Source organism: Mustela erminea, chromosome 1 (genome assembly GCF_009829155.1).
Source record: "Mustela erminea isolate mMusErm1 chromosome 1, mMusErm1.Pri, whole genome shotgun sequence".
NCBI lineage: Eukaryota > Metazoa > Chordata > Mammalia > Carnivora > Mustelidae > Mustela > Mustela erminea.
Window position 1 is genome coordinate 33618436 of NC_045614.1, and position 27243 is coordinate 33645678.

Consider the following 27243-nt stretch of genomic DNA (forward strand, 5'->3'; position numbering starts at 1 on the left):
GATCTTGGACTTTGGAGTTTATGCATCCTCGGTGGATACCCCCAGTCCTCAGGGTGACTATGGGCAACTCAATCCCAGTAATTCTTAGTTAACTCATTTTCCTTTTGCAGTGGGGACAAGAAAATAGGGATAATAAAATTAAATGAGCTAATATAGGGAAATCATTTGGTCTAGATCAATGTTTCTCAAATATTTTTCCATGACTATTCCCACCAATGAGTGATTTTAAGATTCTTCTCCCCCAATCAATTCCCCTTCCTTGAAATTTAAATACCACAGGTATCTTGTATGTCTGAACAAATATAAAGTACCGATAGGCCTATGATACCTAAAAAGAGTAAGACCCATCCCCTGCCAAGAGCCAGTGTTCGCCCTTTAGGGATGATGTTGCTCCTCATTGAGAAAGCAAGGTCTAGAGTCTGACACATAGTGCTCGTTAAACATTAGACAATATAAAAGCCACAGTAAGAAAAATAAAATAAATATAAGACCCTATGTCTCCAAACTAGAGAAGGACATAAAGTCCAGTAAAATGATGGCCTGGGGCATATCAACTCTGACACCCAGGACGCTAAAGCCTGAGCCTCTGGAGCTTGGGGCTGGATCCGAATCCAGAAGACCATCTTGCTATTGGGAGAAAGGAAAGACCCAGAGCAGCAGGACAGCTGGACAGAGAGTGATGACAACTCCTAACTGTCGGCTAAGGGTACCCATCACTTGCACATGCAAAGAAGAACCAAGACAACACCCAAATGCTCCAGGATTGACATGTTTGTAACACAGGTATCCTAGACAGAAAAATCCTCTCCTTCCAAGTCCCACTGCTCCACCAAGCCCACCAAAAGGTGCTATTCCTTCTCAAAGTCTTTTTTATTTTATTTTTTAAGGCTGTATTTACTTATTTGTCAAAGAGAGAGAGAGAGAGAAAGCCTAAGCAGGGCAAGTGGCGAGCAGAGAGAGAAGCAGGCTCCCGGCTGCTCAGGGAGCCGGATATAGCACTGGATCCCAGGATCCTGGGATCATGACCTGAGCCGAAGGCAGACGCTTAACCCACTGAGCCACCCAGGCATCCTCCTTCCTGAAGTCTTTAGCAGCCTTCAGTCACCAGACAGACCTAAAGTGAAGGGCATTCTATGCAATAATTGTCCACAGTTCTTCAAAAGTGTCCCGTTCATAAAAGACAAGGAAAGACAGAGGAACCATTCTAAATTGGAGGAGACACGACAATTAAATATGAGAATCCTAGATTGGATCCTGAAACAGAAAAACACATTAGTGGGGGAAATATGGTGCAATTCAAATAGTCCTGAGTTTCGTTAATACTGTTGTTAATACATGTTAATTTCATGCCTTTGATCATTGTACCATGGATATGGAAGATGTTAACATTAGTGGAAACCGGATGGATGATACACCAGAATACTCCCCATACCATATTTTGCAACTTTTCTCCAAGTCTAAATTATTTCAAAACAAACAGTTAAAAAACAAGTGGTGACTGACCCATTCATTTTTGCAATAAGTGTGTCCTAAAGGCCTACCCCATGTTAGTTCCTTCCAATGGCTTAGATACTCACAATGAACCAAACGAGACAAAATCCCTAACATCATAGAGAACATTATTTTCTCATTATTTCTCTCCTCCTCAGAATACCTATGGGCTTTATCTTGTCTACTACTGCCTTGCCACATTGTGGCAGTGCAAATACACATGTCCCATGGTGGGAGTGTAAATTATTCACGGGTGGGGTATAGCTCCTGCCCTCTACCTTTCCCCCAGGGGAATGGATGGGAGAAGAGAGCTCCTAAGTCTGTTGTCTGGCTTGTAACACATGCCTGTAGGGCTGGGTACCAGATCTTTGACAGGTGAAAGTAGGTGCCATTTTTAAAAATATGGAAGCCATGATACAGAGCCTAAAACAAATTCGGTATTCAATCAACATATTTATTGTCTACAATACAAAAGTGATCAGCTGTTGGTCTCTCTAGACACTTAAATCCTTTAACTTTATAAAACGTCATACTTAATTCTTTGGCAAATACAAGTATATGTGTTTGTGTGTACGCTGAAGAAAGAGATTGTGTGTTTGTTAATGAATTAGTTTTGGAGGTAGTGGGAAGGAGGAATAGAGACGTGAACCAGTACATCCTCATACTTCAAAAACTAATTAAGTTGGGATTTAAAAGATTTCAACAACTTGCTATAGAAGACAAGAATGATAATCAAAAGAGAAACACCAAGAATTCCCTGTCATACTTTGCCAGACTTTAGCTATTCACACATAAATTAAAACAAAAAACAAAACCTGTCATATGGTTCTAAAAATGCAGCATGCTTTTGGGAATCAGAGTGGAACTACATTTTTCTTGGCAAAGACCTCCCTGCTCCTCCCCACACTTGAACCACCTGACCTGCTTCCTCACTGCATGCCATATCATCTCTGAGTTCAAGGTCATTTCTATCATGTATTTCTTGTACCTGATCCTCTTTCAGGGATCACGGTCAGTGAATGTCACCTCCACGTGTCCCATTCTAGAAGTCAGAACCTCAACACTCATCTTGAATCACCACTTCACTGCATCTTGAAGTTCTGATAAATATCCTGCCTAAATACATTGCATGGCCATCCACGATTACCCCTACTGCCAGCGTTTGTATCCACCATGACCTTTAGCCTGGACAACTATAATAGCTTCCAAACTGGTTTCCCTACCTGTAATCCATTCTGCTCACAGCAGGCAGAGAGACCTTCAAAGGAGGGCTGGGGGAGTGCAGGAAGGAAATCTGATTATGCCTTTCACCAGCTTATGTCTCTGAAGAACAAAATCCTTAATTTGACCTAAAAGGACATGTACGGTCTGGTCCCTGCCAACCTCTGCAGCACCATCTTCTAGCATATGATTTCCAGCTCTTTCTGCTCTATCCACACTGGCCATCATTCATTGTTATAAAACATACCATGCTCTGACTGCCTGAGAAAGGCTTCCTACCAAATCACCTTCACTCCACCCACCTACCCTTTGTATCTTAGTTTGAACAGCACCTTTGCAGAAAACCCTGCCAACCATTCTTCAAACCCAGTGAGTTGGGTGACCGCCAAGATAGCCCTTAATGGTGCCTATTTTGGGTATTCAGACTCTTGTGTATTCACCCACAGTGCACAGGGTTGATCTGTGTGGCCATCAGAAAGTAGCAGAAGTGATGGAATGTGTCACCTCCAAGGTTGGGTTATAAGGCACTACCACTTCCATCTTGGTTGTCTTCCTCTTGCACTATTTGCTCCGGGGGAAGCCAGCTCTTCAATTGTGAAGAGCTCAGAACTGAGGACTCCTGCCCAGAGCCATGTAAGGGATCTTCAAAGTACATCCTTCAGCCCCAGTCAAGTTTTCAGATGGCTGTAGCCCCACCCAATAGCTTGGCTGCATCCTCATGAGAATCCTTGAGCCGGGACCCCTCAGATCCACCACTCCTGGATTCCTGACTCTTGGAAACTGTGTGAGATTCCATGTTTGTTGTTTTAAATTGCTAAATTTGGGGGAAGTGATTTTGAGGGTAATTTTTCACATAGTAGGTAATGAAAACACCTGGTTAGATGTCACTGTCATACCCTCTCGCAGAGCCATAATGCTCACCTTCCTCATGCATATCCCATTTGGTAAGTATATATTTAATGAAGTAAATTGATTAATGTTGGTCTCTTCCTAGGTTTTGTCTCTCCATCTCACCACAGTATTTCCAGAACTCTACACCAGGCACAAAATGGACCCTGAAAAACACTAGGTAACTGGGTTGTCATAGTCTGACACATAGAAGACTTTCCTTCAATAACTTAATCACATTGCTAAGTTACCTTTGGTAGGGAGTCTCCATACAAAATCAGTCAATGATTAAGGTGAGCTATCCATATAGACAAGTCCCCCAACCACAACCTCATCTGCCATTAATGTCACCAGGCAGCATATCTTCACTTGGCACCAAACTGCCTTCCACCCAAGAGACTGTTGAACAATAAAATAGCATCTGAGCCAGGTCTGGCTGCATAGCAGTCTCTCTCCTCTCACTGTCTTGCAGACCTATGGAAGTCCAGGGCACTAAGAGGCTTTTTCAACCTTAAAGGATAATTATCAAGCATTTTCCACATTAAATACGAAGTCTTCCTAAAAACTAGAGGTAGATGCTATCAATGCCCAACCAGGGGGCTAAGGGCTCCTGTGTCTGAAAGTTTTTATTTTTACTTGGTTGATTTTCATTCCACACAAATGACAACCATTTTGCTGGCTTCCCCTCTGCAACACTCAGACTGTTGGTCGCAAACGGAATTGTTTTCTCAGTAAAATACAGCCAGTAGCACCACAAAGATATATGACAGACCAGTAACATGCAATGTTTAACCAAAGTTGGTGATAGATTTTACCTTCCCCTTTCCATACTCCCTCTCAGATGGTTGTCCAAATTCAGGTCTTGTGGTTAAAGAAAGCCCACATTTCACTTCAAGGAACACAAGGGTTTAGCCATCACTTCCAGTGGGCTGACTGTAAAGGCTACAATTGTCCAGACTTGCTACAATATGCATTTTCAACTGGGGCACTTGCTTTAAAAAAAAAAAAAATCAAATTTAGAATCCGATCCTGATATGCTCAGTCAGTATTTCCAGGTGAGGAGCTAGGAGTATGCATTTTAACCAGTAATTCCTGAAGTGGACCATATTACCAGGCTCACATGTGACCTAAAATCACTTCCACTGTAATGAACTAGGATCTTCCAAATGCACACACTTGCTCTAATACAAGTGACAGAAAAAGTGGAGAACAATGAACCTTCTCAAGCAAAAAACAGTGGGAACTTCATTTTCCAGTACTACCGGATTATGCTCCTCAAAGAACCGAAAGGAACAAATTGTACACATATTCCACACTAGATAGCTCAAATCCTTTTCATAATCAATGAGGGTTTAAAAAAAAAAAGTGATGTAACAATAAAAATAACAATACTCTTCCCTAGTGAACTCACAAATAAGAAACTGGCTTTAAAATCACCTCAAAAATATCTCCTTCAGGGGTGCCTGGGTGGCTCAGATAGTTAGGCGTCTGCTCTCAGCTTAGGTCATGATCCCAAGGTCCTGGCATGGAGCTCTACGTCCGGCTCCCTGCTCAGTGGGGAGCCTGCTTCTCCCTCTCTCTCTACTATTCCCCCTGCTTGTGTTGTCTCCCTCTGTCAAATAAATAAATAAAATCTTAATATATATATATATATATATATATATATATATATTTTTTTTTTTTTTTTTTTTTTTTCCTTCAGAAGGTAAGCATTTGAGAAAATGGCCAGGAAGGTGTTTTTTTTTTTTTTTTTAATTTTTTTTTTTAATGTTACTTAGATTTATAAAACAGTGTTCCAAAGTAGAGGACTCATCTTCTTTTTATATTTTTACGTTTCTTTGCCCCGATGTCTTGTGTTATCAGGGGTCATGATGAAGCAGCTATTTTTGACCCCTTACTTCCAGCCTATTTTAAATAGACCTACCTGAAATTTTGAGGGATGTTTCTATGTGAGTGGCTGATTCTGTATTATTTTCCGTTTTCAAAATATGAATGATCTACATGAATATATTTACATACACACAACCTTAAACTGACTTTAATTTCTTCTCCCTTTTGTCTCTGTTGAAATGTATTTATCTCTACAATTCCTACAGTGCTTGCTTGGTGTCTGTCGGGTGCTGTGATTTCATCCAGTACTTCTTTTAATCTGCCCCAAAGCCCCACAAAAGAGGGATTTTTTTTTTTCCTTTTTATAGATCAGAAAAGGCTCAGAGAGTTTACACCACTTGTCTAAGTTCACATGGCTCATGGGCAATGAACCAAGATTTAAATCAACTCTGAATGTTCCAGCAATCCCATTCCTGGGTATATATCCAAAGGAAATGAAATCAGTATCTCAAAAAAGATATCTGCACACCCATGTTCACTGTAGCATTATTCCCAATAGCCAAGATATGGAAAAAACTTAAATACCCACTGCAGATGAATCGATAAAGAAAATGTAGCCTGTGTGTATGTAGTTACATAGCAGGATTTCCTTCTTTTTCAATGGCTGAATAATATTCCCTAATAAGATATTCCAGTACTCTATGTATTACAACACGGACGAACCTGGATATTTCACATTATGCTATGTGAAATATGCCAGAGAGCAAAAGACAAATATTATATGATCTCCTCTGTATATAGAATCTAAAACAGTCATACACATAGAACCAGCGAGCAGAACAGGGTTGCGGGGAGAGGGAAAGAACAAGAGGGAGAGAGAAAACCTTAAGGAAGTCCCATGCCCAACACAGAGCCCAGCATGGGGCTCAATCTCACAACCCTGAGATCATGACCTGAGCTGAAATCAAAAGTTGAGCCTTACCTGCCTGAGCCACCCAGGTGCTCCAACTGCTAGACCAAGTTCTAAAGACAGTTTTGGATTCTGAAGGAGCCAGCCGCCTGAAATTAATTTAATGGGATCAAAGGAAATGTGAACTGTGTCCTGTCCCTACATTACCAGTCACAGAAAGATGGACCCCTGTAAGAAAGAGTACTACGAAGGCAAAATTAAATCCGCCAAATGAAACCTATCTCATACAAAGCCAGAATGATGGGGTTTGCCTATGTGGGACAGTTTATGGTACCCCCCTAAAGACCAAAAGAGACAGGTAGTAAATCTCCAAACACTCAAGAAGTCTGAGATGAAGACTGCTTGGTAATTAATCCAGATACAAACTATTTAAGTCACTGATTTGAACATCAAATTAGGTGGCCCACAGAGATAAATTTTTGCATCAGGACAAATGAGGCCCATGTTTTAAAAATATTCAAGCCCGTACATCCTTTTTTTTTTTTTTTAAAGAATTTATTTATTTGATAGAGAGTGACAGGGGGAGCAGCAGAGGGTGAGAGGGGAACCAGGCTCCCTGCTGAGCAGAGAGCCCAATGCGGGACTCGATCCCAGGACCCTGAGATCATGACCTGAGCCGAAGGCGGAAGCTTAACCCACTGAGCCACCCAGGCACCCCAAGCTTGTACATCTCTCCTGTAGTAATGCTTATGGATACCAGAGAAGGATGGCAGATATGTAGAGAAAAGATAAATACAGGCTGTTCAGGGCACTTCAGTGTTAAACTTGGTACTTTCCCCATTTCTTGAATGGACTCTATATCTGAGGGTTTTATCAAGACTTTAAACCTCCAGGTAGAAAAAGCTTTTCTAAATCTTCAAACACTACTAAGAAAACTTGGAAAGTATAACAATGACTTTTTTTCTATCAATGACTCTCCCCTATTTGGCAGAGCTCTGAGTTAGAGAAGAGATCATTTCATTAAGTATTTTGAGAGTTTTTTCCACTCCTTATTTGTATTCTTTTCTCTTATCTTCAGTACCAGGGCACTCAGATTTTCTATGGCTGGGACAAGTAAAAAGAAGGGACTCCAGCCAGACTAAGGTGGAGGGTACCAGCAAAGGTTTGAGCCTTAAGGAAAAATCTACAAACTCAGAAAAATCCAGAAAGTTCTACTTTACATATTTTTACAGAGGAAAAAACCATCATGCAGAAAAATCCAAACTCGAAAAGCAAGATTCAAGGATGTGCTTAGCATAGCTTAAGGCCATAGGACTGTCAAGTGTTTAGGAACTGGTTTTAGAGAATCGATTAACCCCATAAAATCATAGGGAAACTTTGGAATTATGGCCTCCTGGGCACTCTTTCTTGGAAAGGGCTGATGGATTCATCCTACTATAAAAGGCATCTGACATCCCCCCATCAAAAAAGAATCAAGTTCTGGTTTCCTCTAGAAAAGACTCAGACTCTGGATGCTCAGGGCACCTGGATGGTTTAGTTGGTTGAGCATCAACTCTTGATTTCGGTTTAGGTCATGATCTCAGGGTTGTGACATGGAATTCTGTGTTGGGCTCAGTGCCGATTCTGCTGGAAATTCTTCCCTCTCCCACTCCCTCCCACCGTTCTCTCTCTCAAATAAAAAATAAAATAAAATAAATCTTAAAAAAAAAAAAATCAGGGGCACCTGGGTGGCTCGGTGGGTTAAAGCCTCTGCCTTGCGCCAGGGTCATAGTCTCAGGGTCCTGGTATCGAGGCCCGCATCAGGCTGTCTGCTCAGCAGGGAGCCTGCTTCCCCCTCCCTCTCTGCCTGCCTCTCTGCCTGCTTGTGATCTCTCTCTGTGTCAAATAAATAAATAAAATCTTAAAAAAAGAAAAAAAAAGAATCTTAGGGTATTCAAACTGACAGGGCCTTTAGACATAGCGTATGTCAAGCTTCTCATTTTACACACGTGAACACTGAGACACACAGATGTGATGTTTACTACCTTCACGTAGAGAAGCTAACATGAGTTTTTCACTTTCTAAATCAAGCCACTGCTTTATCAAATGTGATTAATACATTTAGACAGACTCCAGTGGCCAGACCACAGCTGAACAGATCCACCCACCTCGGCTCTAACAAGTGATCGTGTGGATCGAACATATTTCTTAGAAAATAAAATCATAAAACATACCGTGTTTAATCAAATTTAAGGTAACAATTATAACTGATGAAGCAAGAAGGCAGAAAAAAACCTGCCAATTAAATCACAATAGGCCAGTGATGGTAGAATGCATTTCAATTTCTGAAATGTGAAAATGTGAAAAACTACGCACTTTAGAACTGATGAAAAACAATACTGCCAAAAAGTAACGCATTGATTTATAGGGCTCTTAAAAGAACAGAATGTAGTAAACTTCCTTTTGTCATAATTAACAGGTAAGAAAGAGCCCGTGGAAAGTTTCCTACATGAAAAGTCTTCTTTCTGACACGTTTGAAACAAGAATATGAGGAGTTAATCAGGAATTTCACAAAAGAAAAATCATGCAAAATTATTCATACATACTTAAAGTATCTTATTTTAACATACACAGTGTTCATTTTTTCATCTATCTTTTAAAGTACATTGAAAAAAAAATTTTAAACCTATGTTCCTGGTGTAGGATCCTATAGGATCTTCCTTGCTATAAACTATACTTAAAATTTAACAACTATGATTTTCAATTTAGGTTCATTTGAAATGGAGTGATAATGTAAAGATACCTGCAAAGCAATTTGAATGCTTTAGTTTTTTTTTTTTTATGATTTCTCTTTAAATTTTATAGTCCTTATCTACACCTAATTTAACAGCAGTTTTTAAGCAACCAAACTTCATCGCATCTTTCTAAAGGATTCACCCAAGTTCTCAAGGAAAATGTTCTCTGGAACACTTCTATGTCATTGGTTCAAGTAATATTTAGTTAAATTATATTATCAAGAGTAACAATAGAACAGGCATAGGCAAGTTTGGGAATAAACAGACAGCTGACACATCATACGTGGCACATGATGTGTGCAAATACACACCAACTTCCAAGATGGCACCCACTGATGCCTGCCTCCAGGTATTTAAGCTTCTGTGTAGTTCCCTCCCACATCGAATAATGCTGACATCATATACTGTAGCAACGGAGGGTGATTTCTGAGATTAGGTGGTAAAAGACATTCTAACTTCCCACTTGTTTTTCCCTTGATTTCTTATTCATAAGAAGCTGGCCACCATGTCATGAGGTCTCAAGCAACCCAATGGAGAAGTCCACATGGCCTAGGGCCAATAACCAGCATGAAATAACCAGCATGTGAGTGAGACACTGGGGAAGTGGATCATCCAGTCCCACGCAAGCCTTCAGAAGGCTACAGCAACCTAGGCTGATATCCCTACTACAATCACGCAAGGGACCCCAGCCCACCACCACCCAGCTAAGCCCCTCCCAAATTCCTGATCTACAGACACTGTAGGACAACCTCCTAGCCAATGTGGGCAGTGAGCCGGCTGAGGGTACCATTCAGAATGAACAAGTTAGTTAAGTAGAGGTTCCACCATAGGTTATCTGGATTTCTATACTACTGGAGGCTACCAAATACCCCTTTGTCTGTGAGGCTATGCGTCGCGATTCTTAATTCCCCAGTTAGGTATTACACCAAAGATGAGTAATGAATTAAGAGAGGGAGCTAATGGCACCAACAAAGGAACAGGGTTGGGTTAAAGATGAGTAAGTTTCATCCACAAATGGAAGTTGGGAAGAAAAAGGGACATGGTAAGACCCAACACACTTTGGTATGTGCAGCCTTCCTGAGAGCAAACCTCCAGCCAGATATCCCACTTCAACACCTGCTGTGGATTCCAGCCAGGAACCTCAGTCCCACCTGCTTTCCCATCTTCTACTGCATCGCGCCTTCAAAGGTCTACATCAAGGAGTGGTCAGCCTTTGGAATTGTCAGGCTCCAAGCAGTGGGTCTCAGAAACCCACACGAAATCTGTTTCTGCACCAAACCAAATGCAGGGCAGAAGAAGCATGGAAAAAAGGATCCAGAAAACACTGCACTGCAAAATATTTAATCCAATCCATCTTTGTATGTTTAAAAAAAAAATCAATTAGCAGAAACTATTAACATTCTATTTAAATCCCATGATCAAGACTTAGCTAAATAAATCCATTCTGTGAAATATAACAGCAGGCTAATGTATTTTATGAGCATGTATTAGGTGAAGCAGGCTTTTAAGACCTCAAAATTCACAGAAGGGCAAGGCTGGGTATTTGATGGACAATACCAATAACAGAAGCCATGGTTCTCATGTGTGGTGAATATACTGTATTTCTTAGCTAAATAAGCAGCATCTTACTCTATGAAGGCAATATTTCATCCCAATTTCACAAATCAGGAAATAGGTCATGAAGATTAAGACTTGAAGCAAAATTTCATAGCCACCCTACCTTTGGGGCACCCATTTTTTTCTCTAATACACTAAGAAGGGGCAGCTGATGCATGGATGCTTCTCTCTTTATCCTTTCTCTCTGTCCTTTTCTCTCTATCCTTTCTGTCTGCACTGGTCAGAGCAGGGGATTTCGAGGAATTCACTCTCTGGGATGGTTAGAATCCCTCTGTCTGCCAACTTCCCCGGCTGTAAGAAAGATACAGAGGTTGCAGGGAGAAGGGAATGGGGAAATCTGAGCTAAACTCCAGCTCAAAATAAGAAGCCCAATTTTCGTAAAAACACAGTTAATTCACTCTTCAGCCCCTCACCCTCCAGGACTGAAATCACGAGGACAGCAGAGAAGATAGTATCAGGAGCTCAAAACTCAACCCCACTTCTTACAAGCTACATGATCTGGGGTAAGTCAGATAATACCAACATCACCAGGTTGTCACAAAGATTAAATGAGATGACCTATAAACTAGTTGCAAATAGCAAGCAACTATTACACAAATGGTTACTGACCACTAAAATTATCAGTGTTTATGTGCAAAAGTTTCACAATCTTCACAACTTGGCGTTGAACCCAGAGTCAATCACTTACTAGCCTGGTGACCTGGGGTGAGGTATGCTACATTTCCGTAGGACTCAATGGTTTCATCAGTAAAATGGGGTTGACAATTGTGCCAACTTACTGAGCTATCATGAGGAGATGTTATGAATGCAATACAAGTATTGCTAACTGAAGATAAAGAATTCTTAATTGTATTGGACCACCATGCCGAGCCTTTATATTCATATTATCATAGTGATAAGCCTTCACAGTTCTTATCTTCTCAACTACTAAGGTAGGTACTCCTGCACAGTACTCAAGAAGTACTTAAGAAATGCCCCTTCTAAGAAGAGCACATATAAAAAAGCACCCCTACAATGACAGCCTGTGCTCCTGGGGAACAGGAGCCTGGCCCCACTGGCCAAGGGGACCACCCAACAACCTGCATTTACCCTTTGCCATTCCCTCCCTCCAATCAAAGCCACTCTCCTGACTAGATCATTAAAAACCAACTGAAATGGAATGCAGGGCTGGCAAGTGACCTCAAGAATCCTGGGCCAGCTCCCTCGCCTATAGGCAAGGCTACAAAAATAGATAACAAATCTTTTAAGGGAACCAAAAAAAAAAAAAAAGGCAGAACAAATCTATTTTAAAGATTCTTTCCTTCCTTTTACAATCACAATGTGCTTCGTAAGTGCCCTGATTTTGATATTTCCACTGCCACAGTCTGCCCCTGCATCTGGCTGCCTTCCATATCTAATTCTGATTTTTCTTGTTCGCTGAATAGATCTAGCCAAGGCGAAGAGACAATTAGATGGCATAAGAATGAATGAGATTTTAAAAAAAAAAAAGAAGAAGAAGAAGATTCCTTATAAATAACTCCCTGCAAAATCTTGAAATAACCAGAGAATTGTCATCCTATCTATAAAAGCAACAACATGAAGACCACCCCCACTCGGGAAAAAAAAAAAAATGGGTCATGTAATGTCTAAGCTGGAATCCCCTGAGAAATTCAAAAACAGGCACAATCTCAGTCTCATGTTCAACAATAACCTAAAGATTTGTTTCATATTTTGATGACTTAACAGTATTCTAACCTGCAGGAAGGGTCTCTAACAGAGGAATAACCCGTCAAAAATGCTCATAATGTGTCCCTGGGTGGCTCAGTCGGTTAAGCAGCTGCCTTTGGCTCAGGTCAGGACCCCAGAGTCCTGGGATTGAGCCCCAAGTGTGAGGCTCCCTGCTCAGTGGGGAGCTTGCTTCTCCCTCTCCCTCTGCCTCTCCCTCCATTTGTGCTCACTCTCTCTCCCTCTCCCAAATAAACAAAGAAAATCTTTTTAAAAATTCTCTTAAGTGCCTCACTAATGTTTTATTGTCATTAAATGCCTACAAGGGAATAAGTTTACCAGTCCCTCACTGCCATCCACCTCATCAATGGCAGAAGCAACACGTGTTTCCAAAGTTTCCAGACCAAGCAAGACCACACTCAAAGACAGAGATGAGCAGTGTAGGCTACATACCACAGTACTGGTTCCCTAGAGAACATAAAAACAATAGACTGTCAGTCAAGGCCAGCTCAACTGCCAAAATATTTGTGGAGATTATCTCTTCCTCCCAAACCTGGATACTTACCAACAGGCACCAACACAAACCCACACGCACATGTACAAATACGGATGTACATACACACACCTGTGTGCACAAGCAATTCACTAAAGACTCAATCAAATCTCCAGTGACAGATGAGCAAAAAAAAAAAAAGTGCATGATTTAAGACACTTTCCCCTTTTTTCTCCTTAACAGATGCTGTGCCCTATATTAGATGCAACCTAACTCTAACAAAAAATAAATATTTTTATCAGTAGCCTATCATATTCCTTGCTGTTAATCCATAATATGTAGTCCAATGTCACAAGCAATACCAATTAGAAATTATGTAGGAATATTTTACAATAGGAGTAATAGGAATATTTCACAAGGCTTGAGGAATAGTTTAAAACAGAAAATCATGCACTGGTCATTTGTATTCATGGTTTAGGTCAAGATGTTTGGGTTGATTTAACATCCTGGATCCTCACCTTGTTCATCTTGACAATGTGGTTCAGTCTGGGCAAAAGTATTCTCATTAAGAAACATTTATGGAACATTCTACATGCCCCTAAGTGGGGCATGCAGAAGTTAAGTGAACACCTATCACAAAACAGACTCAGAGGGAGCCCTGAGCAATTATGTGGCCATTACAGGAACTGGGAGAGAAAAATGTCACGACATTTTAAGTAGAATAAAAGGATAAAAAGCAATTGTGGTTAATGTAGGTATGCATGTTACACATCTCCACGGGTCCTCTACATACTCACAGAAAAAAGACAGGCAGGATATCAACATCAGATCATTACCAGGGACTAAGGAGTGGGTTTCAAGGTGATTTCCCCCTCTATTTGCCTATCTGTATTTCCCCCCACAATGAACACGAATGATCTCTGTGATACTTAAATTAACTCCAAAGGGTAACAAAGGCAGAAAGTATACACTTCATATACGAATAACCTGGGGAAAGTGGTTTTCAAAGTTACTGAAGGCTTTGGCTCACCTGGCATGTTAACTCACAGTTCAGTTTTCCCAAGTCAGTTGCTGGGTATATCTCTGCTTGTTTATTAGGGTTGCGGATCATGGGTTATGCTCATGAGTTTAGGCATTTGTCAAATAGCAACCCAAAGGGGCGCCTGGGTGGCTCAGTGGGTTAAGCTGCTGCCTTCGGCTCAGGTCATGATCTCAGGGTCCTGGGATCGAGTCCCGCATCGGGCTCTCTGCTCAGCAGGGAGCCTGCTTCCCTCTCTCTCTCTGCCTGCCTCTCCATCTACTTGTGATTTCTCTCTGTCAAATAAATACATAAAATCTTAAAAAAAAAAAAAAAAAAAAAAAAAGCAACCCAAAGTATGGTACAGAGAGTTTTAATGAGCAGCGCTTCTCTAAAAATATGCAAAACTGACAGGGCTTCTGAGATATCAAAAGAAGCCTAGGACGCTTATGATTTTTGAGGCTTCTAGTATAAAATGTCCAGGAATGGTTATAAAACATTGTGGCTTGTCTTCAGATACAGTAATTAAAATCTTAGGAAGATACCTGTACGGTTCTATGTCATCCTTCATTTGTAGATAATGTCAGAGGCCTAACTTTGAGGTCATTTTTTGGTTCCATAACCACCCTGATGCAATGGAAACGTGTAATAGATTGCCTGGCCCCTCTTGAGAAGAAAATGCCTCTCTACAGGACAGTGATTAAAATTAAAAAAAAAAAAAATTAAATTAAACTTTTGAAATGGTGGAAATCTCCACAGTTGTGTCCTTTACCATTTCATCAAATCTGATAATTCAAGAAGAAAAGAAGGACGAAAAGGAGGGATTGGCAAGTACTCTTCACAGACTGCTGTAATACATCCCACTGGCGTGGGATATTTACATTTAATTTAGACTGAAAAGGACTCTAGCAAATCTTTTAGGAGCTGAATGTTTCCTTCAAAGGGATGCCAGGATATAAATCCAGACATCAACACCCACGTCAATACCAAAGGAGAGACATTTCAAAGCACTGTCCTGGGGGAACCTATTGACCAGGGAAAGGAGACACTAGAGGGGCAGTTAACGTGAATGAGAGTGAAAGGACCCAACACCCACCATAAGACCAACTTGAGAACTTCTTCACACATCTGAGTAAAGCAGGCAGGACACTTGGGGGCAGGGAAGCCAGAACAGTTCCCCCACCTACGGCCCGTCTCTCCCCCTACTCACATCCTAAGCTTTGCGGCAATAAAAATAATTAATTTTTGACTGGGAAAACATGCATTCCTCCCCTTTGTGGCTGTTCACAGGAGCTTCGAGAGCTCTTGTTATATCCATTCGAGCAATCCGAGTGATGCCCTGTTATGATTTGTCAGGGAAGCCCTTTATGGTAATCAAATCAGGGCACAGGATGGAGTCATCTGTGCCCAGCAGCAGGGAGCTCTGACTCGATTACAACCATGCTCCGCTCACGTGGACTGGCTTGCCATTCCATCTAACGTCTCCAGCAGCGAACTGGAGAAAAAGGAACGCACGACTCAGCACCGAAATATATTCGTTCATTCTACACCTGTTTGGCTCCTTCTCTGGGCACAGCTCTGGGCTCTACGTTGGATCCCAAGCGAGGAGGACCGCTGCCAACTTTGCTTTAAGAACTGAACCATGCTGAGTATGAAATATAAGTGCAGGGTGTCTTGAAAAGTCTCTGATAATGCTCCATAAATTTCACTTATGGAATTAGCCAAGCCTTTAAGGAGAAAGAGGCCTGTCTCATTAGTGTGATTTCCAGGATTGCTTTATCCTCTGCACGTCAAGGTTTCTATGACCTGGAGCAATGAGTTAATAATAACGTCATGTGCAATGTTATTATCCATAGAGTGCCACTGACACAATATGGCAGCCCATGTGCTAAATACAGCCAGTGGAGGGTTTTTATCTGCTCGCACAATACTCCCAATGCTTTTAAAAAATTAGTTGCCAAGCAACATGAGCATCCTTCAGTGGATGAATAGATAAACAAAATGCTGAATGCACATATAATGGAATATTATTGAGCCTTAAAGAAGAGGGAAATTCTGACATGTGCTACAGCATATTCAAACCCTGAGGACTTTGTGCCGGGTAAAAGAAACCAGTTATAAAAAGATCAATATTGCAGAATTCCATTTATCTGAGGGAACTAGAGGACTCCAATTCACAGAGACACAAAGTAGAATTGTGGTTTCCAGTGGCTGGGGTGGGGGCAGGGAATGGGGAGAGAGTTTAATGTTTGATAGGTAGAGGGTTTCAGGTTTCCAAGACGAAAAGAGTTCTGGAGATGGGCTGCACAACTGTATAAATGTACTTTCCAATATCTTACATTTGGCATCAATGGGATGTCACTGAATTGGACGCTTCAAAACGATTAAGATGACAAATGTGAAGTCCTATGTGCTTAAGCACACCTAAAAACAAGTAATTACCATGATGTAAAAATTGGGACAATTCACAGAAAACAAACTCCGATTTCCAGTTTTTCTTTAACATGGGAGAAGACCTGAGAACACAGGGCCTGCCCCCACTGCCAGGCACGGGCAGCAAGAATAGAGCAACAATGTTTCCTCTGTGTGCTCCAGCTCTCCCAAGTCCCCACCACCCCTGTCGGCAATCTGCACGGCACATTTCATTTATTCACGTCCAGACTTCCCAACATGGGTATGAAGAGTGCTTGGGGTATGAATTTCGGCTCTTAGTCCCATTCCTAGTCAGAACACCTTATCAGTAGCCAATAGAGCTGGGTGTGGCATGAGAAGGACACCACATCTTATCCCAACCAGCCTATTAAGGTTGCCTGACTTCACTAAAAGTAGATGGATGGGAGTAAGGCAGGTACTACCTACAAGAGCTGGAACTAAGACCAATATGCTGGGACTCACTAGTGATGAGAAGCCATCAGCTTGCCCAGCTCGATAACATTCAGTCTCACTGCAGGGGTGAATGCAACTCTTCACTCTCTCAACACGGGAGTGGCCAGTCTCTGAATAGAGGTTCCAGGCCTTGCACTGTCCAGAGTCCTTATATCAGAGTCAGCTCACAGAGATGGTCTTGGTAGCCACAGGCAATATGAAGATCCTTCTGCTTCTCCATTGTGACAAATAGAGCACTCCAGACAAAGATCGAGAGAGAACGTCCTGTGGCTGCTATCCCTCCCACAGGAAGATTTGGTGTAGAAAGAGCCATTGCATGCTCTAGCGTCTTTTGCTGTACTGAATAATTCCATAATACCAGAAGTCATATGAAAAGGTTGCTTCTGGAAGTTTCCATATTATGTCTAATCATGGAGCGTGAACCTAGCGCTTTGCAGATCTTAGACATTACAGTTTGAGAGAAGGGTAATTCCTGCCTCCACCCCAACCAGGAAGCTCGGGCAAAATGGGTGCGTATGATTTTAGCTGTCACATGATGAAAGCTGGGTGTTATCAGCATTTAATGAGCAAAAGCAAGAATGTCAAACGGTCTCTGATACTTGAGATGATGTCCGTAATGAAACCGTCCTACTCGAATGGTCAATAAGGTCCTCAGTTTAAAGAAAAAACACACTAGGGGCGCCTGGGTGGTTCAGATGGTTAAGCATCTGACTTCATCTCTGGTCATGAGCTCAGGGTCCTGGGATGGAACCCCGTCTTGATTTCCCTGCTCAGCAGGGAGCCTGCTTCTCCGGCTCCTCTGCCTCTCACCCAGCTCATGGGCTTGCACACTTACTATCTCTCTCTCAAATAAATTAACAAAACAAAACATACTGATTTATATTAGCTACCTGGCACCTTCAGGCCAACAGCATGTGACTGAGAATACAGACCGTGTGCACCAATGTCACAATACCAGAGTTGGAGCCCCAAGGGCTGGCTGCAAATATGAACACTTTATATTCACGTCCAAGCCTGTAACTTCTCTGAATCTGTTTCCACATCTGTTAGGTGAGGTCAGTGACCCTTGTCCACTATTAAAGTTTTCTGCAGATTCACATAAAACATGGCTATCAGAGTTTTTCTTAACTGGAAAGCAAAGCACACATGTAAAGGGTTAATTTTAAAAGAACCTGTGAAAATAACCCAAATGTTCATCAACAGATGAATGGATTAAAAAAATATGAGATTTTATATAGAATGAGGATATTATTCAGCCTTTATAAAGAAGAAAATTCTGACACATGTACAAAAAATGAAACTTGAAGGCATTTTGCAAAGTGAAATAAACCAAATAGAAAAGACAAATATACAATTCCACTTCCATGAGGTACCCTGCAGAGTCAAAACCACAGAGACAGAGAGAAGATATGTGGTGACCTGAACCTGAGGGTGAAGGACACGGGGAATCATTGTTTAATTAATTTAACACTTTCAGTTTGGGAAGATGAGAAAGTTCTGAAGATAGTGGTTACACCAAGAGTGTGAATGCATTTTAGGAAAATAAATCGTATATTTAAAAACGGATAAAATGGAAATTTTGTCATGTATTATTTTACCAAAATAAAAAAAGTTAAAAAAAAAGCCTTCCTCATTTATAAAAATGAATATATGTGTATTGTGGAAATCGGAAAATGCAGATAAGTAAAGAAAAATATAAATCCGTGCATACCAGAAATAACCACACTCGTTATTGTGGTGTACATCCTCCCGGGTTATTTTTTTTTCAAGGATCCTTTAAGGTTAAACAAGTTCCAGAAAACATTACCTGGTGAATGTTGACTCCTACATTATTTTTTTTTTTTAAGATTTATTTATTTATTTATTTGACAGACAGAGATCACAAGTAGGCAGAGAGGCAGGCAGAGAGAGAGGGGGAAGCAGGCTCCCTACTGAGCAGAAAGCCCGATACGGGGCTCGATCCCAGGACCCCGGGATCATGACCTGATCCAAAGGCAGAGGCTTTAACCCATGGAGCCACCCAGGGGCGCCAACTCCTACATTATTTTTATAAAATACTCAAGTTGCGGGGGCCTGGGGGGCTCACTCAGTTAAGTGTCAGATTCTTGGTTCCAGCTCCAGTCATGATCTCAGTGTCGTAGGCTCAATCCTGCATCAATCCTGCAATCCTACTGTCGTAGGCTCTGCGCTCAGTGGCAAGTTGCTTGAGATTCTTTCCTCCTTCTCCCTCTGCCCTTCCCCATCACTTGCACTCACCCTCTCACAGGCTCTCTCTCTAAAAATAAATAAAAAGAGACGCCTGGGTGGCTCAGCTGGTTGGGTGGCTGCCTTTGGTTTCTGATCCTAGGATCCTGGGATTGAGTTCCACATTGGGCTCCTAGCTCACGCCGGAGCCTGCTTCTCCCTCTGCCTGCCACTCTCCCTGCTTGTGCTCACTCTCTCTCTCTGGTTTAATAAATAAATAAATAACATTGAATAAATAAATTTTTTAAAGAAATATTCAGTTGGGATAAGACGAGGAGGAACTGACAATAGCAGAAGGAAGGTGAGAAGCAGTACGCCCTCTCAACACGTCGGGGAACACTTTTCATTTCTAGGGTTCTTCTTAAGGAATACCTGTTTTATCAATCAGATTAAAAATATAATAAAGAAAACTATAAATTCATTAACATTTTAAATTGTACTGAAAATAAAGACTACCAAACATTCAGGCAATGTACTTTATCCGTAAGGCCCATAAACCGATCAAACACAGTGGAATGTTTATAATCAAATTATCTGATGCCTGGGACTGGCTTCAAAACAATCCAGAGGGAAGAAGTAAACTGGAATGGATGTACAGATGAGAGAAGACTGGTTAACAGGGGATACTGTTAAAACTAGGTGATGGGTATGTCAAGATTCATTACACCATTCTTTCTACTTCTATAGGGGGAACAAACAGATCAACTTAAATACAGAAAACAAGGGGTGCCTGGCTGGTTCTGTTGGTAAAACAGGCAACTCTTGATACTGGGGGTTTGTTTGTAAGTTTGTAGTTTGGGCCTCACATTGGGTAGAGAGGTTACTTAAAAGTAAAACGTTTGCGGGAAAGAAAAAAAAAACCCAGAAAACGCAATAAGCAATGAAACGGGACTAAACAATGATTTTTCCCATTCCCCACTCTATTTCTAGCTGTCTAGTTGTTTTAAATTTCTTTTAAACTCCATGGTTCAAAAGAACTACTTAAAAAAAGGAAGCAAACCAAACTGCCAGCTACTGGATAACAAGTTCGATTTTGCTAACGATGTCCATAGAAAAGAGGATTTCAGTGTTTTTAAAACTTGGGTGCATTTACTACTTTTGTTACCTCAAAGAGAACAGAAAGAAAGGTCATCTCTTTTTCCAGAAACCTATGAACCAGTTTGCTTTTTATCGTTTTTCATTAAAATTTTAAACATGAAATATGTTCTGGCAAATGAAAAACCCAAATGCACCTGCCCACATTAGGGATTAATTGCTTGGAAAACTCCATTTTAAAATTTGCTGTGGTTGAAACTAAGGAGCATTCTCCCCTCTTTACTCAAGTGTATGCAAATTACTTCATATAACTTTCTACCAAGGCAATACAAATATGCAGTAGGAATTTTCCCTCAAATTTTTATTTAAGGAAATATAGAAGAAAAAAAGAGCTCTTTAATGGCTTTGAAAACCATGAATGCATATACACGGGTCTATCACTCAAAGAAAGGTACATGAACCTCTAGCTAAAACTTCAGAACACATGGGGCACCTGGCTGGCTCAGTCAGTGGAATCATGTGACTCCTGTTCACAGGTTTGTAAGTTCAAGTCCCATGTGGGATACAGAGATTACTTAAAAATAAAATATTTTTTTAAAATTTCAGAAAACTTGATTAAACAGGCCTTTCTACTCGACAAATTTATTAAATGTACCCTTCAAAAGCACCTAATATTACTAGGATATAACATGGGTTTATAAAAAAAACAACAACAAACAAACAAACAAAAACATAGCCAACCAACTTCTCTTTACATTATTCTTGGGGCTCTTTATTAGACATCATAAGTCAAAAACTATAGCAGAGGATACCTGGATTTCAAAAGGCATTTGGTAGGATTTTCCCAAAATCTCCTTGCAAAAGAGAGGACCCGTGGGTGACTGGACAACCATACCCAAAAGGTAATGACTGTTGAATCAATTGTAAGAAATGTCACCAATCTCTGTATTTGACTGTTCCATTCAGTGATGTCTGCATGTCTTAAATGAAAATACAAACGGCACACTGATCAAAAACAGCCCTAAGACAGTGCTGACAATTTGACGCATGAAAGAAAGTTTTAAAATCATTTTGTCTGGGGGCGCCTGGGTGGCTCAGTCCATTAAGCATCTGTTTTCGGCTCAGGTCGTGATCCGAAGTTCCTGGGATCGAGCCCCGCATTGGGCTCTCTGCTCAGCAGGGAGTCTGCTTCTCCCTCTGCCCCTCCCACTCACTCTCTCTCTCTCAAATAAATTAGAAAGAGAGAAAGAAAGAAAGAAAGAAAATCATTTTGTCTGCCTGCCTCTCTGCCTACTTGTGATCTCTCTCTCTGTCAAATAAATAAATAAAATCTTTAAAATAAAAAAAAATTTAAAAAATCATTTCGTCTCTTTAGAAAAGTATACCCAACCTCATAAGAAAAGATTAAAAAACACAAGTCCTATTATTTGGGTAGGTAAAAAGAAAAAACCCACAGTACATATGAACAAATGGGGGAAAACATTTAGAAGAGACAGGAAGGAATTGTTTTTTAACAGAGAAATGATGTGAAAAACATGGAACAAATGAGTCTTATTTAGTTTTGATTAATAAGACTGAGGCAGATCCCACAGGTTTAGAGTACTGAGCAGTATTATATGCCAGGCACCATTCTTAATACTTCACAAGTAATAGCTTATCAGTGTCCGCCTATGAGGGCACCATTATTAAATTATCCATTTTTACGGATAAGTAAATTAAGACTCAAAGTGGTTAAACAATGGTCCAGGTCACATGACTTTGAGTGAGGAGAGCTAGATTTGCATCCCAGGCTAAGAGAACAGGTCAAACAAACATAACAAGCTAAGAACAAGCTAACAGGTTAGAGGGACAGAAAGAAAGCCAATGTTGCTAGTGCATGGTGTGTGGCATAAAACAAAGGGAAACTAGACAAGGAGCTGGGGAGTGTTTGCTGACCATTCCAGCAGAAGAGTAGAAGACTACAAGGTCATGAACACCTGTCCTTCAATGTGGCTGAGCAGAAGCAAGAAATGACCTGCCAAAGACAAAGACAGGACCTAGCATTGAATATAAAAGTAAACTAGATACCTCAAGTTTCTTTGATCCTGTGAACGGTACCAGCAGAAGTAGTGGTAGGAGAGATGACTATTTATTGAAAATGCTCTATATGCTATAAACAAAAAAAACTTAAAAAAAAAAGTTCTGTGTGCTAGTTTTCTTACATTAGCCTTTATTCTTATAACAATATGGTGCAGTAGGTCTTATCACATCCATTTTAGTATATGCGCCGCCGAAGCGAGCACTTATCATGTCCATTTTAAACACAGAAAACGTAAAGGCCCACAGTAAGTCACCAACAGGACCAGGATTCAAAGTCAGATGTGTCTGGTTACAAAACTCGTGCCCACTACCTTATTTTCCTTTCTAACCTTCAGCAACCTGACCATTTTATCTGTTCAACAGGCTTCAGTAAGGATCAAACTCTTGCCAGAAAACCAGACAGTTTCTCTCGAACTTACACAGTTCCCAGAAGTATAGCCTACCCATGAAATTAAATGTAGGATTACATGGGTTTTTTCCACAGTTAAAAAAATTATAAAAGTAAATGTTGCAGATACATGAAGACAAAGTTAATTGTCCTGGCCCTAGCCCCCCAGCCATGTCTAAAATAACCAATGTAAATACCCCAGTATTTATATTCACCCCTTTCACATAAAACTATATAAACATATGTAAGTACTCATATATAAAAGGTATGTTTCTTTTCATCAATGTAGGATCAAACTGTATATATGGTAGATTATCTCACATGAATATTATATAAAAATTCTAAATAAAATATTAATAAATCAAATCCAACAATAAAAAGGATAATAAATCATGACTAAGTGGGGCTTATTCTAGGAATGCAAGATTAGTCTAACAAAAAATCAAAATAATTTGCCATAGTTAATAAACTTAAAAAGAAAAACTATATGATCATCTCCATAGACACAGAGAAAGCATTTGACAAACTCCAACATCAAGTCCTGATAAAAACCCTTGGCTAACTATAAATAAGAAGGACCTTCTTTAACCTGGTAAAGGGAATCTGTAAGAAATCTACAATCTACATCATATTCAATGGTGAATGAACCATCAAGATGAGAACAAGTTCTCTACCCATTTCTATCCAATATTTTAACTAGACATCCTAGCCAATGCAATAAAGCAAGGAAAGGAAATAAAAGCCATCCAGATTGGAAAAGGACAATGTAAAACTATTTTTTTTTCAGATTGATTATTCAAATCAGAGAATGGCAAACTACAACTGTTTTTGTAAATTAAATTTTATTGGAAAACAGTCACAACCATTCACTTATGTATTGTCTACGGCTGCTTTCACCTACAATGAGGAAAAGCTGAGAAACTGCCAAACCATATGACTCAGAGGCCTATAATATATACTATATGGCTTTTTAAGAAAAAATCTTCTGATACCTGATCTATGTAGGAAGTCTGATAAAATCTATGATAAAATTATGAGACCTTGAGGCATTGCAGAATACAAAAATAATATGCAAAATCAATTATATCAATTATATTTCTATATACTTGCAATTTATAACTGAAGTAAAATTCTAAAATACCATTTTTAATAGCACCAAACACAATAAGAAATACTTGGGGATGCATCTAACTAGAAGATCTGAATGACCTATATGAAAACTATAAAAATTTATAGTGAGAAATTTAAAAAGATTCATGGTCAATACCTGTTCATGGTCAATTCATTTTAAATATCAATTCTTCCCAAACGGATCTCTCTATATATATATTCAACGCAATCACAATCAAAATCCTATCATACATTTTGTGGAAATGAACAAACCCCCCCATCAAAAAAATGTAACAATTATTAAGAACCCATTAAACACAACTTTTTTAAGCATCCAAATACTTAAGCATCAAGTTATCTGGAACTTGAGCTCCTGGGCACTAGGATAATCAACACATCAATACCAATACCATGATTGATGTGACACACTACAAAGAAATCACTGAGGATCTATGGAACTTCCATATAGACATTGTTAATCAATCATTGTATCCTTCCCTTCTGAGTCTGGAGAAAGGACTTCCAGTTCCAGCAGCTTTGGCTAGTAAAAAAGTCAACACTGTTTGCCATTCTGGAAGTCTATTTGGTGCTGCTAACAGAGACAAATAAATACTTTTCTATCTTCATCTTTCTGCTCAGCTTTCTCTGTGCCATTTTACTGCTTTGCCAAAATCGTGGAAAATGTGTTTTGTATTGTTCCCTACCCTTAGTCTGGCCCTTAAATATGTTTATCTGATGTTCTCCTTTAAGAACCAGTATGGTGGGTGGCTCAGTCGGTTAAGTACGTGTCTTCAACTCAGGGTCCGGGGATAGAACCCATCAGGTTCCCTGCTCAGCGGGGAGCCTGCATCTCCCTATCCCTTGGCCCTCCCCCCCACCCCAGCTCCTGCTCTCTCTCTCTCAAATACATAAAATCTTGGGGGGGGGTGCAAGAAAACCGGTTTAGGGCCAATGTATTCCGGGAAGCTTCCTAATGACTAAGCTCATGTCATGATCAGTTTGACTTTCTCCAAGTCCTTTCGACACCAAATTCTGTGCTGGACAATGTTGTATTTAGTTGCTGGTAGGGTTATTCTCTGAGCCCCACTTTGCTCACTGGCAAAATGGTAAAACAGAGCTATATTGCAGAGCTGTTGTGAGGGCTAGAAATGATACACGGTCACCACTGGGAAGGAAGCTCTGCAAACACGGGGATTTTTTTTTTTTTTTTAAGATTTCTTATTTATTTATTGGACAGAGATCACTAGTAGGCAGAGAGGCAGGCAGAGAGAGAGGGGAAGCAGGCTCCCTGCTGAGCGAGCCTGATGCGGGGCTCGATCCCAGGACCCTGAGATCATGACCTGAGCCCCCCAGGTGCCCCAAATACAGGGATTTTGTCTAATTTGTGCATCACCATAACCCCGGCACTTAGAATCCTGCCAAGCGCATAGTAGGTGTTCCATAAGTAGCTATTAAGTAAATACATACGCAGTCTTTCATATAACATGGTGCATAGAAGGGGTTCCGTTCGTTCACACAGTTAACAATCTCTGAGAATTGAGCCTCTTGAAGACAGTGCCCGGAGTGCTCTTTAGTCTCCTGGAATCCTATTTCACTCGGGACTTCTGAAGTTAGAAATTAAAGGAACTATCAGAACCAGAGCTGAACTATGGATGAAGAAAATGAGGTACAATTCTGAGGTGTGAATTTTAAGAAGTGCCAAAAAACCTCAGTAATTAAGGAAAAGAATATTTTCACACAATATTTTCAAAAGTCAAATTGATGCAAAAAAAAAAAAAAAAACCACAACGATGAACAAAACATCAGTATTATTTTAGTTTTTTTGAAGTTTCAAGTTTTTATTTAAATTTCAGTGAGTTTATATCCAGTGCGATATTAGCTTCAGGAATAGAATTTAGGAATTCATCACTTACATATGACACCCAGTGCTCACCCAAAGTGCCCTCTTTAATCCCTATTCCCCATTTAACCCATCATTCCACCCACTTCTCTCCAGCAACCCTCAGTCTGTTCTATATAGCTAAGAGTCTCTTTTCCGGTGTGCCTCCAATTTTTTTCCTCCTCTTCCCCTAGGCTCATCTGTTTTGATTCTTAAATTCTACGGTGAGTGAAATCATATGGTATTTGTCTTTCTCTGACTGACTTCTTTCACTTAGCATTACACTCTCTAGTTCCATCCATGTCAATGCAAACGGCAGGACATCATTCTTTTTTATGGCTGAGTAATATTCCAGTGTGTTTGTGCGCACGCGCGCGCGTGTGTGTGTCATGCATGCTTAATCTCACAACTTCTTTATCCAAAAACATCAGTTTTAAATAAAGGCAAGATCAGTTAACAGTGCCTGCTAAGCAATATTAAAGCTTGAGGCATAAATGAATGAATGAATGAATGAATGAATGAATGACTTCGATTTTCTTTTCTTTTTTTTTTTAAATGAGTTTGATTTTTAAAAGATATTGCAGGGATGCCTGGGTGGCTCAGATGTTAAGCCTCTGCCTTCAGCTCAGGTCGTGATCCCAGGGTCCTGGGATCAAGTCCCACATCGTGCTCCCTGCTCAGGGAAGGAGACTGCTTCTCCCTCTGCCTGCCGCTCCCCTGCTTGTGTGTGCCTGTACTCTCTCTCTTGCTCTTATAAATAAATAAAATAGTTTTACAAATTTTTTAAAAGATACAGCTAAAATATTATTTCTCCTGATCATTAAATTTTTTAGTACCCCCTTGAACTTTGCTCCCCACGTGAGTGCCGCCCTCGCTTCACCTAATCCCAGCCCTGCAGAACAATTAAAATTGCCCTTGAAAAGTCCCTTAGACTGTCTACAAAATATAATATTCTCCTCTCAAAAAATTCAACTCTGTCCGTTTGTCTTCCATGTTGGAACAACTGCCTGTTTCTCCATCTGATGAGCCCTGGACGAAGAAGTCATGGGACCCATTCTATACACAATACATGCCTGTGCGTAGCAGACTCACACTCAGCTCAGGGAGGTGCTGAGGCTGTAGAACGCTCTGAGGGACTGAGAATCGCAGAATCACATGTCCCATGTCACCCTGACTCCAGGCACAGCCAGTGGACCTAACCACTCTATCCTGTATGTGCTGGTTCTTATCTGTGTTCTTTCTCTCCCTCTCCCTGTCTCTCTTATACACACATCTGACTTGTATAATTGTTACGCATAAATAATGGGATTCTTCTGGAAATACACTACTGCCTGCCCCGGTAGCTCTAGCCAGTGGGCCTGCCTACTGACCAGCTGACTATCCTCAGGAGCTTGTGCTCCCACAAGTCACTAGCGATTTCCTCCAGCCGCCAAGACAAAGGCGACTCTGGCAGCCGGGCTCTGTATTCCTTTTGCTTTCCCTAAGTACCCATACCATGTTGCTTTCCACAAATTCACAGTTTTATCCTGAGATGAAATCGCACAACTTCTGCCAGGAATCGCACGCAGAAACATGGTTCTGTTTTGTTTCTGGACATACTGTATTTGATAAAATTAGAAGGAAGTCACCATATCAACATTTTCACACAAGAAGAAAGGGAAAAAAAAGAGAGAGAG

General features: G+C 40.5%; 1 protein-coding gene and 1 long non-coding RNA gene across 19 annotated transcripts in view; one reads left to right on the plus strand and one right to left on the minus strand.

Moving 5' to 3' along the window:
* The window catches only part of MAGI1 (membrane associated guanylate kinase, WW and PDZ domain containing 1), a 631665-nt gene that overhangs the window by 175907 nt on the left and 428515 nt on the right, over nucleotides 1-27243 (minus strand). The window lies entirely within an intron of this gene.
* Nucleotides 7872-21302, plus strand: LOC116599566. Its single transcript, XR_004289426.1, has 3 exons — nucleotides 7872-7954; nucleotides 19716-19726; nucleotides 21292-21302. It is a non-coding gene; the product is annotated as an uncharacterized LOC116599566 (long non-coding RNA).